This window comes from Cibotium barometz, chromosome 50 (genome assembly GCF_041138505.1).
Source record: "Cibotium barometz isolate CiBa-2024 chromosome 50, ASM4113850v1, whole genome shotgun sequence".
In the NCBI taxonomy this organism is placed as follows: Eukaryota; Viridiplantae; Streptophyta; class Polypodiopsida; order Cyatheales; family Cibotiaceae; genus Cibotium; species Cibotium barometz.
The window spans coordinates 36752199-36765743 of record NC_141095.1 but is presented as its reverse complement, the minus strand read 5'-3'; positions in this window follow the sequence as shown (position 1 = coordinate 36765743).

Below are 13545 nucleotides of genomic sequence, written 5' to 3'. Positions count from 1 at the left end.
AGAGAGTTGGATACAAGTATAGCAAACACTGATGATATTGGTCTCCTTGCCCTAGGAATTGAATCATCTATGATGGCATTAGTGGGGCAAAATCGAGATCATATAAAATGAGATTTGCTACCCATATTTTCAAGAAGAAATGGAGTACAAAAGCTTGAAGCTTCAGAAAATGGAGGGCAGCAGAAGGTAGAGGAAATGAAAAGAGCGTGAGATATTGTTTAAGCCCAAGAGGAAGAAGTTTGGGAGGGAGGTAATTTTTCCTCCTTTACAAAGATGTGTATTTAATACATGGATTCGAATAGAAGTTTCCCTCCCTACAAAAGTGTAGGTGTGTGTTTAATGCATTCGAGTGTGAAAAGTGAATATCAAGTGTAAGTAGAGTACATTTTGAGGTGAAAAAGAAGAGTTTTTGGATTTAGAAAAAAAAACCTTTTTTTCAACGTAACGTTGCCTTCTTCCTGATTGGATGCGCTCCTTTTTCTCTCTCTACTAAAAGGCCCTATGAATGACCTCCAAAATGTCCTAATGCCATATCAATCCACACATCAATCTAATTTCTACAAACAAGATGGTCTATTTTCACTTGAGCAAACCAGGTTTGATTATCAACTTTCCTTGATCTAGTTATCAGAATTTTTGTTCCTCAATCAACGAGGTTAAGAGTACAGTTACTCTACTTTTTATACTGATAGAACTTTCTAAGTCTCGACCATTACTTGGCTCAGTTAAAGGTAACTTTTTCTCAACTCTATATTTCCATTCTCTTTTGCATCCTCAATCCTTTCAAAAATTCCAGATTCATTTTCCAAGGAATCTAGGAATAAATCAATCACAAGTATTTACATTCATCCAATTAAGCATGTTTCTGGTCTTTTTTCTGGGTAATCCTTTTCCTATTTAGAGTGTACTTAAGATTCTATTTCTCGAGAATCTAGATGTATACTCCATAATTCCAAAAGTTAATTATGTTTGTGATTCCCCTTTCTGATTAAAGATTTATCCATGTTTTCTTGATGCATTCCTATGAATATTTTCACGTTCTTATCTCAATTTCCCCAAAATGAAATAGCTCACTATTCCTCTTTTTTGAATAAAAGATTTATGCATACATCCTTATGGGATTCACAAAACTAATTATACCCATAATTCTTCTTTCAGCATAAAACATTTATGCACACATACTAATTCATTTTTATCTAAAGGAATTATATTCATAATCCTTTCCATGAATCTAGAAAAATTTGTGCATAACCTTCTTTATTTTTTTGGTAAATGAATAATTCTCAAAACTCTACTTTTAACATAAAATTTATTATGCGTAAATTCATTTTCTAATGATAAATTTTTTTCCATAGCTTCCCCACATTTTCTATGAAATGATAATGCTCAAAATTCCACTTTTAATATAAAAATTATTTATGCATAAATTTATTTTCTAATGATAAATTTTTTTCCATAGCTTCCCCACATTTTCTATGAAATGAGAATGCTTAAAATTCTACTTTTAGTATAAAATTTAATTTATGCATAAACCTTCATTTTCTAATGATAAAATTTTGCCATAGCTTCCCCGTATTTACTATGAAATGAGAATGCTCAAAAAGACACTTTTAATATAAAAATTAGTTTATGCATAAACCTAAGCATAAACATAAACTTCACTTCATCTAAACAACATAAATCAAGAAAGGCATGGTTTTAAGAGGAAACCCATAAAATAAAATGCTTCCCAAGCATGAGAGAGGTTGGGATGAAGATTAATATCAAAAAAGAGAGTAAACATCATTGTTTAAGCTTACCCTTCGTTTGCTTGATTCTTTACCTTGCAACAGATGTGTAGCCCTCAAGGAAGAGGCTTGGACACCAAGAGAAGAGGATAATCTTCAAGAGAAGAAGAGGTTTAGGGAAGATTCAAAGCTTCACAATGGAGAGGCAAGGTAGAGGGATAAAGGAAATACACTAAAATGAAAATTACACTAGCATGTAAATACACTAAGATGAAAATACAAAGGAATGGGGGTCTATTTATAGGTGAGGGAGGCCACCAACCAAGCCCAACTGGGATGTAGAGGCTTCCAGCTTCAGTTTGATCCAATTTGGACAAATTTTAGACTAGTTATGCCGAGTTTTTGATCTAGTTTGGAAGAGGAGAGATGAGAGATGAAATATCTAGCAACTTTATGATTTTTTTTTAAAAAAAATTCCCCTTTGATGTGATTTCTAGGCGCCTCCTTGATGAAGGGTTTTCTCTCTCCTAAGGTGTCACAAGGCCTCCCAAAAGTCTCCTTTAAATATCTGAAACTCATGATTATTGCATCTTCACCTCATGTGGGCCTTTCTTTACTATTTTTTTCTGGATAATTTCAAAATTTTCCATTTTTCTTTAATTTTTATTTTCCAACCTTAATGGATAAGGATATCACATTTTTAAATTCAAAATAATTTAATAAGGCTTAGAACTTTGAACTAGGAGACTCCTTGGTTCACCCATCGTCCAAATCTAATGCAACTTAGGAATTTCTGATTAAAATTCTGTTTGAGGGGATCCCTTCCTATTGGTTGGAAGAAAATAATTATCCAAAAATATCTCAAAATTACATTATCTCTCTCTAGAATATTTTCTCTCTCTAGACCAAAACAAGATCAAACAAGATCTTTTTCCATTTCTGAAGGAGGGGGATGATTACAAGAGACTGAAGGGGAGGTTCTTACATCTTGAAATCATCAAAAGCTGGAGGGAGGAATCTTACATGCAACCTATAATACAACAGTATCTCTTATATTGTTGCAACAACAAACGGTACTTCAACACAGTCTGTGTGTCACCAAATGTGACCAGAGTACATGTACATACACCCACTATCAACAATATATGTGCAAACCCTATCTGCACTTCCAAAATGCACTGCTGCACTGTAATAACCAGATTTTGAGCAAAAATAGTTCTCTACCAAAACTTTTAGAAAACTGCCAAAATACCTTGCAGTGACGAAACTAGCTGAAAAAACATTGTTCAATAGGACAATATACCTGCCATGTACCTCCGCTCCCATGAAGACAGCTCCTCAATCTCAGAGATGTGTAGCTCCCAGAGCTACTGAGGGAGTGTTGTACCTAAACCAAGAAGGAGAAAGAGATGATAGTGCTCTTACCCGTGTTGTAGTACCATGTCCTTCCTTGCTTGCTCTTGCCTCTTGCTTGCCTCCTTATCTCTGACCCAAACCAGGCTTTGATACCATAAAGAGAATGTGGGGGAGAGGGAGAGATTCAAACCCTAGCAAGCAAACACACTCACACAAGAGACAGCAAGACACAAGAGAGATGGATAGCTAAATTTTCTTCTATCTTCTTCTTCTCTACTCAACCAACATAACATAAAGATAAGAGTACACACTATATGGGTTAGTACTCAACTACCTACAACATACAAGGGTCCATCTATAGTGTGAACCCGACTAAATGAGCTAGCACTATAACTATTCCAGTCTCTAGTAATCCAAAATGGCTGTCATACAGCCTGTCATCCCACTGGCCACATATCACCCATAATATCACCAACCATGCCAGTGGTGTAGATGCAAAAGCTATCACACAGCGGGTCATCAATGTCTGGCCTGTAGCACTAGTTGATCTCGATATCTCAATAATACTTTCAATATCAATTAGTGGGGGGGTGAAGAGAAGAGAAAGCTCCAAATGCCATCCATAAATTAGGTGGAATGGCAAGGTGAGTTCCAAAAAAATCAAAAATATAGATTTGTGCTTTTGGTATAACATATAGCTTTGAAATTATCTATTTTTCTTTAATTTATCATTTCTTCCTTTGTTGAATAGGTGGATAGTGTCAAAGAAGATTCATCCAGATTCCATTGAGAAGGTTTAAGTTGAGTTGATTGAGGTAGTGTGTATGATTAAAGAAAGCTTTCCAAGAAGCATACTCATAACTTAGTTTGAAATGCTTTAAACCATTTGGGGATAATTTTTAAGTAATTTAAGGTTAGAAAAATTTGAAAAATGATCAGCCATACAAAGGAGGTTATGGCAAAATTTTCTTAAATTTTGTGAAATAAGTTTTATATTTTATTATTCAAAAAGAGTAATCCCCATCATAAATGTATTCTAAAAGTGTTATTTTCATTCTAGGCATAGAAAAATGCATAGTAGAAATATTTTTATTATAAAAGTGTTATTTCCATTAAAATTAAATTCTATGCATAGAAAGATGCATATTGATTATTATTTTTATTATAAAAGAGTGATTTTCATTAGATTTAAATTCTATGCATAGAAAAATGCATATTGATTACTTTTTTATTACAAAAGAGTGATTTTCATTAGATTTAAATTCTATGCATAGAAAGATGTATATTGATTTTTTTAATAAAAGAGTGATTTTCATTAGATTTCAATTCTATGCATAGAAATATGCATATTGATTATTTTTTATTATAAAAGAGTGATTTTCATCATATTTAAATTCTATGCATAGAAAGATGCATATTGATTAATTTTTTTAATTATAAAAGAGTGATTTTCATTAGATTTAAATTCTATACATAGAAAGATGTATATTGGATAATTTTTTTAATTATAAAAGTGTTACTTTCATCAATATTGATTTTTATGCATAAAATAATGCTTAAAAGAATTTTTTGTATTATAAAAGTGTTACTTTCATCAATATTGATTTTTATGCATAAAATGATGCATAAAAGAATTTTTTTAATTGCAAAAGTGTTGCTTTCACCAATATTGATTTTTATGCATAAAATAATGCATAAAAGAATTTTTTTATTATAAAAGTGTTACTTTCATCAAAATTGATTTTTTTAAAATGCATAAAAGGATTTTTCTTTTATATAAAAGTGTTGTTTCCATAGAAGTTGGATTTTATGCATAAATAGATGCATACAGAATTTTTATATCAAAATAAGAGTTCTCTTTAATCCTATGTTTAAATGCCATGAATATTGGAAAATGAATAAGTAAATACTCAGTGTGAAGGAAAACTATACCGTTTCATATTCTCTAGGATGGTAATGAGAAAATTCAGAAAAACTATCGAAGTCGAAATTTTAGATAAATGATTAATTTATTCCTCATAGGAATTCGTGACTAGTTTTGAATTCAGTTAAGCAAAATACTCAATGAATGAAATTCAGTAAAGTAGTAATTGAAATATTACCCTTCAATAAAGATAGTTCAGGGAGAACCTTTCTAGACTCGAACCCTGAATCAGACTATGACCAAGACTTAATCTCCTTCATCAGTTTTCAAGAAAAGATGATGTGACTAGTTTAGAAAAATTCAATCAAATCACCCACTGAATCTCAAATCAAGTTAAGACCCTTTGATTTTGATACGAGGAACAAGGTTACAAAATTCGAGGAATTCTATTGGAATTTTAGACCTGCGATCTAGAAGTATTGGGTTACGGATTTAAGATATTCTCATTGTATTCAAATCATTGTATTCAAATAAAAACTTGCATAGAAACCCTGTTTTCAAAACTGAAAACTAGCATAGAAACCCTGTTTTCTTAAAGGGATGTCTTATGCCAGAATGCTAGAGTGAGCATTTGGTATACGTGTTTTCTAAGGGAAGCTCGGTTGCAACAGCTCGCAGGTGTGTTCAAAGGACAGCTCATGCGATCTAGAAGTATTGGGTTACGGATTTAAGATATTCTCATTGTATTCAAATCATTGTATTCAAATCAAAACTTGCATAGAAACCCTGTTTTCAAAACTGAAAACTAGCATAGAAACCCTGTTTTCTTAAAGGGATGTCTTATGCCAGAATGCTAGAGTGAGCATTTGGTATACGTGTTTTCTAAGGGAAGCTCGGTTGCAACAGCTGGCAGGAGTGTTCAAAGGACAACTCATGCGGCAAAAACCTGCCCAAGTCTTGACTAGCCTGGGTATGGTGTAAAATGGTGTGCTTCCCGTACGATGGGCGAGGGCCGATGAAGCGGTCCCTGAGTGAAGTGCCAAGACACCTAAGGAGGATCCTGGAGGGTTTTGACCAGGTGATGCACGGGCTCACGGTGTTTAGGACACCCATGCGTATGTCATGGAAGATATATATATGTATGATGACGAGAAAATTATTGTAATCGTTTATTGGATCTTGTTGCTGACTTGCTGGTCTCAACGGAGAGTCCAGAGTGATACTGTTTTGTGAGAAACAAGGATTGAATGGAAATTTTGAGTTATGACATCTGTAACCCAATAATTGTTTTATAAATTGTCAATGGATTATTTTATAAATTAAAGTTTAAAGAGGAGTGTGTGCGTATCTATATTCTAAAGCAAAAGTTAAGAAAGGCATTCAATTATGGGTGGGTGAGTACTTGTCTGGTTCTACCAATTCCAGTGGTTGTGGGCGATGGCCGGATGGGGTAGGCTCGAATCAGTAGAGTTTTAATAATAAAATTGATCAATAGGAATATGCTTAGAACTCGAATAGTTAAATAATAACCTGAAGACTTCTCAAATGAATAGATCAACGGCTGTGCGCCTGATTCAATTAGGAAAAAAGTGTTGATTCCTTCAAGTTAAGTCTGTAATAGTTTCCCGTCTATCTGGTTTATTCAGATGAAGGTTAGGTAACTATCTTGACCTTGTTAGAAAAATTCGTTAAGAAATTCAAAATGGTGGAATCGTCCCCATTTTTCGGGCATGGGAAATTTTCCCGGTTTCGGTTTTTGGAATGACCACCAGCTTAGTCTCGTGCTTTGAGGGCGAGGCCCCAAGTGGGAAACCTTGCCCCGCGCAAGAGGGAGCTGCTTTCGCTTCTGCCAACAATCAGGAATCCGGTGCGCGGAGGGGGCAGTGGGATCTCACAGTTGGTATCAGAGCACTGTTGTAAATTTACGTAACAGCATCAGAAATTGCTTAAAATTTTAAAGTAAATCTGGGAAATAATGTTTTTGCTTGTTAAATTTATGTTGAATGAACTTCAAAAATTGAAAACTCATAAATTGAATTGGAAATTTATAGATGGATACCCCGAATCTATCTGGCATTCCTGAACTCTCCCATAGTCAAGATATGATAGCCTTTGCATTCAAGCACCTCATCAACTCTGCTATGACCCGCGTAAGCAGAGTGAGACCAGCACGTCATTTTGAGAGTCTTTACTTTCCTGATCCTCTTGAGCGACATCGGTATGTGTGGTTCTGTGGAGGACGATGTATTAATGTCAGTATCAGTCAGTGTCAGAGGCTCAGGCAAAATATTTCCTTAGCCATGATTCTGATAAGGCTAGGACTTTTTGTTTAACATGTACAACTCTTTGATCATTCACCTAGGAACTTCAGAATTTCATGCCGCATTTTTAGGCTTCTTAGCTGCTAAGGGTCAAATTTTGAATGAAGCCCATGACAACCTTATTGTTTGCATGACATCCAGGTTTCATCAAAACCTACATGTCTGTAAAGAAAAGCTTCTTTTGGCCTGGTCTAAAAAAGGATGTGCTTAATCATGTACGTCAATGTCTGACCTGTAAGAAAGTCAAGGCCAAGAGAGTAAAAATGCCTAGGAAGTTACATCCATTAGACATCCCCCAGATGAATTGGGAATGCATCAGTATGGATTTTATTACTGGATTACCCTCAGTGCAATCAGGTTGTTACAACTCCATCTTCATGGTAGTTGATAGACTAACCAAAGTTTCCCATCTGATTCCAGTAGAAGAAACCTACACACTGTAGTAGTGGATGTGGCCAGAGTGTTCCTCAAAGAAACCTTCAGATTACATGGCCTACCTAGAAGAATAGATCCCAAATTCACGTCAAGATTTTGGACTGCATTTTTTGAAGCAGTAGGAACTTTCTTGGATCTCAGCACAGCTTACCACCCCGAGACCGATGGTCAAACTGAAAGGGTGAACCAAGTAATCGAAGATATACTTCGGTCATGCTGTGGTAGGGAACCCAAGAAGTGGCTAAGCTATCTACACCTAGTCAAGTTCGCCTACAATGCTTCTTATCATAGAAGTATTGGGATGAGCCCTTTTAAAGCTTTGTATGGACAAGATTGCTTAACTCCATTAACTTGGTTTGACCCATTGATTAGGGTCGAGATGTCCAGATAGATGCTTGATGACATGGAGCAGCAGATGTAGCCAATTCGCAAAGATATAAAATCTGCCCAGGATAGATAGAAGCAATATGCAGATAAGAAGAGGTCAGACAAAAAATTTGAAGAAGCAGATATGGTCTTCATTCGAGTACGCCCCAAAAGAAGTTCTCTATCTCTTGGGAAGTACAAGACATTATCCCCGAGATATTGTGGACCATATCTGATTACAAAGAAAGTAGGTGACTTAGCCTACAAGCTTCTTCTACCTCCTCATCTCAAAGTACATAATGTATTTCATGTCAACCTTCTTAAAAAGTATATACCAAGCCCAAATCATGTGCTTGATGATGAAATCTTAACTTCTTCAACCCAAGGGGGCAGATGGAACTCCAACCTGAAGAAATCCTTGATGTTCAAGAAAAGGTTCTTAGGAACAGAATTCTAAGAGAATTGTTGGTCAAATGGAAGCTTTATCCTTTTGAAGATGCCACCTGGAAGAAAGAAGCTGAACTGTTACGAGATTACCCCCAGTTTGCGAGATGAGGACATCTCGCGTTTTTCAAGTGGAAGAGAATGTAAGATTCCTCCCCAGCCTCTGAATATGTCTAGTATCTTTCCCTATAATCAAATCCCTCTTCACATATATAAAAGATCTTGTTTCTACCTATTTTGGCTTAGAGAGAGAAAATATTCTAGAGAGAGGTTATTCAGATTTTAGATATTTTTGGATGGAAAAATATCTCTTCTTATTAAAATAAATTCCCTCAAAAACAGAAGTTCAAAAAGATTTTCAGAAGGTGCATTAGAAATCAATTATAATCTGTTCAAAAGGCCTTATCCTAGGGGTCCAGATTTTCTAAAAATTTTAAATTAAGGTTTTGAGGGGCCAATCACATTCATCCAAATGTGTGGAGGAGATAAATAGAAGAAATAAAGAAAATCCCCCCCCAAAAATGAGTAAATACTCACATAAGATGAAGAGTGGACTAAGGACCGGGCTAAGGACCAAAGGAAATACTTAAAAAATAAATTTTTGACACCTCAGAGTGGGGATTCCCCCTCATGAAGGAGGCACCTATTTCACATGTGTGGTGGAGTTTTAAATTCCCAAAAATTGAGATATTTCATCTCTCCTCTCTCCTAATTCAAATCTAGTTCTAAAAAGTAAGCTAAACTGACCCAAAAATGGTCAAAAATTGACCAAACTGATTTGGAAAATTCTAGAATCAATTTTCTTGGTTAGAAGCTCACTTTTTCTTATAAATAGAAGCCTCTCCCTTTGTTGAAGCTTAATAGTGTTTTATGCACTGTTACTCTACTCCTCCCTAGAGCCAAAAACTGTGAATTTATTAATAATTCATTAGTTTTTGACCATTCCCTCTTCCAAAGAATTGGTGGCCACTCTTGTTGTAAACAAGAGTAGATCCCTCAAACTATCAAGCCAAAGAAAAGCTCCCAGAAATTCATGCGACTTAGAAATCCTACTTTTTCTTTATTCTTTTAATGGTTTTCTAATTTTTGTTAGCTTTAAAATGATAAATTGATGCTATGCCTTGTTGGAAAGGCTTTCCCCCTCTCTTCATTCTTAAATTCAGCCTTTCTTTATCCTACTTAAGTAATCAAATTGTTAGAATTACACTTTTCATATTGTTTCTCTTTTAAAAGTGGAATTTGATTAGTTTAGAATGCTTTAAACCATTTGGGGATAATTTTTAAGTGATTTAAGGTTAGGAAAATTTGAAAAATGGTCAGCCATACAAAGGAGGTTATGGCAAAATTTTCTTAAATTTTGTGAAATAAGTTTTATCTTTCATTATTCAAAAAGAGTAATCCCCATCGTTTGTGTATTCTAAAAGTGTTATTTTCATTCTAGGCATAGAAAAATGCATAGTAGAAATATTTTTATTATAAAAGTGTTATTTCCATTAAAATATAATTCTACGCATAGAAAGATGCATATTGATTATTTTTATTATTATAAAAGAGTGATTTTCATTAGATTTAAATTCTATGCATAGAAAGATGCATATTGATTAATTTTTTTTATAAAAGAGTGATTTTCATTAGATTTAAATTCTTTGCATAGAAAGATGCATATTGATTATTTTTTTATTATAAAAGAGTGATTTTCATTAGATTTAAACTCTATGCATAGAAAGATGCATATTGATTAATTTGTTTTATTATAAAACAGTGATTTTCATTAGATTTAAATTCTATACATAGAAAGATGTATATTGGATAATTTTTTATTATTATAAAAGTGTTACTTTCATCAATATTGATTTTTATGCATAAAAGATTTTTTTAATTATAAAGTATTACTTTCATTAATATTGATTTTTATGCATAAAATGATGCGTAAAAGATTTTTTTTTTAATTGCAAAAGTGTTGCTTTCACCAATATTGATTTTTATGCATAAATGCATAAAATACTTTTTTTATTATAAAAGTGTTACTTTCATCAAAATTGATTTTTTTAAAATGCATAAAAGGATTTTTCTTTTATATAACAGTGTTATTTCCATAGAAGTTGGATTTTATGCATAAATAGATGCATACAGAATTTTTATATCAAAATAAGAATTCTCTTTAATCCTATGTTTAAATCCCATGAATATTGGAAAATGAATAAGTAAATACTCAGTGAAGGAAAATTATACCGTTTCATATTCTCTAGGATGGTAATGAGAAAATTCAGAATAACTATCAAAGTCGGAATTTTAGATAAATGATTAATTTATTCCTCAAAAGAATTCGTGACTAGTTTTGAATTCAGTTAAGCAAAATACTCAATGAATGAAATTCAGTAAAGTAGTAATTGAAATATTACCCTTCGATAAAAACTGTTCAGGGGAGAACCTTTCCAGACTCGAAACCTGAATCAAACTATGACCAAGACTTAATCTTCTTTGTCAATTTCAAGAAAAGACGATGTGACCAGTTCACGAAAATTCAATCAAATCGCCCACTAAATCTGAAATCAAGTTAAGACCCTTTGATTTTGATATGAGGAACAAGGTTACAGAATTCGAGGAATTCTGTTGGAATTTTAGACCTGCAATCTAGAAGTATTGGGTTATGGATTTAAGATATTCTCATTGTATTCAAATGAAAATCAAAACTGAAAACTTGCATAGAAACCTTGTTGTCTTAAAGGACTATCTTATGCCAGAATGCTGGAGGGTGCATCAAATGGTATATGTGTTTTCTAAGGGAAGTTGGGTTGCAACAGCTGGCGGGGAGTGTTCAAAGGATGGCTCATGCGGCAAAAACCTGCCCAGGTCTTGACCAGGCTGGGTATGGTGTAAAATGGTGTGCTTCCACGATGGCCGAGGGCCGGCGAAGCGGTCCCTGAGTGAAGTGCTAGGACACCTAAGGAGGATCCTGGAGGGTTCTGACCAATCGATGCACTAGATCGCGGTGCTTAGGACTTCCATGCGTATGTCGTGGAAGATATATATATGTATGACGAGAAAATTATTGTAATTTGTTACTAAATCTCATGCTGACTTGCTGGTCTCAACGGAGAGTCCAGAGTGATACTGTCCTACTAAGCACTAGCTCGCGGTGCTTAGGACTTCCATGCTTAGGACTTCCATGCATATATCGTGGAAGATATATATATATATGATGAGAAAATTATTGTAATTTGTTACTAAATCTCGTGCTGACCTGTTGGTCTCAACGGAGAGTCCAGAGTGATACTGTTTTGTGAGAAACAAGGATTGAATGAAAATTTTGAGTTATGACAAATATTAACCATTGTTTATCAATGGATTGTTTTATAAATTAAAGTTATGACATCTATTATCAATGGGATTGTTTTATGAATTAAAGTTTAAAGAGGAGTGTGTGCGTATCTGTATTCTAAAGCAAAAGTTAAGAAAGGCATTCAATTATGGGTGGGTGAGTACTTGTCTAGTTCTACCAATTCCACCAGTGGCTGGGTGGTGGCTAAAACCCATAGGCCAAACCCATAGGCTGGCTGGGGTAGGCTGGAATCAGTAGAGTTTTAATAATAAAATTGATCAATAGTAGGAATACGCTTAGAACTCGAATAGTTAAATAATAACGTGAAGACTTTTCAAATGAATAGATCAACGGCTGTGCCTGATTCAATTAGAAAAAAAGCATTGATTCCTTCAAGTTAAGTCTGTAATAGTTTCCCTTCTATCTGGTTTATTCAAATGAAGGTTAGTTCACTATCTTGACCTCGTTAGAAAAATTAAGAAATTCAAAATGGTAGAATCGTCCCTATTTTTCGGGCAAGGGAAATTATCCCGGTCTCGGTTTTCGGGGAATGACCACCAGCTTAGTCTCGTGCCGCCCGAACATTCGAGGGCGAGGCCCCGAGTGGGGAATCGTGCCCCGCGCTAGAGGGAGCTACTTCTGCTGCCAGCAATCGGGAATCTGGTGCGCGGAGGGGGCAGTGGGATCTCACATATGCAATACATCCAAAAACTTTCAAGTGAGACAAATCAGGTTTCTTGCTAGTAAACTTCTCCTTTAGCATTACATCATGAATGGTTGCAGTAGGAGTCATGTTCATGATATAAACTACTATAGACATAGACTCAGCCCAATAGCTATGTGGCATATTCTTCTCTGCCATCAATGCTCATGCTATCTCTGCAATGTGCCTGCTTTTTTGCTCAACAACTCCATTTTGCTGCTGTTGCGAAGTGTATCTACATGTAAATTATCTCTGAATGCCATTCTTTCGCAAGAATTCAGTGAACTCATTGGAGAAGTATTATCCCCCTCCATGTGACTTTAGGCACTTCACATGCTTTCCTATCTGTTTATCAGCCAATACTCTGAAACTCTGAAAATGAGTGAGCACTTCACTCTTCTCCTTCATGAAGTACTTTCCTTGTGTGGTCATTAATGAATGTTACGTAATACATGCAGCCACCCATAGACATAGTCTTCGTCGTAGGATCCCATACATCTGAATGCACAACATCTAATACATTCTTGTTCAGATTTTTGTCACGTCGAAATACATGATTTGTTTGCTTTCCAAATGGACATGCTTCACATACTTTCTACATACCTTCAACTTTAAACTTAGGCAGCACTATCACAATTTCTTTAGTCTACATGGACTTTGTTCTTTACACATTTACATTCCCAATTCTCTTATGCCAAATGTATGTATCTGCAACAACTCCTGAACCATTTAGAAACATTGCAGCACTCACTTTAGGCATATTTACATTCAATGTAAACATTCTTCCCACTCAGTTGCCTTTTGCAACCAATTTGCACTTATCTTTAAAGTCTTCTACATAACATCCATCAGGGTTAAACCGGACCTACAAACCCTTCTCAATCATCTAGCTAACAAAAACCAGATTCTTTGTAATGTTTGGAACATGAAGTACATCTGCAAGGTACTTCACCTTACCATCCTGCATAGACAATGGCACATCTCTAACATGGGCAATCGGATGAGCA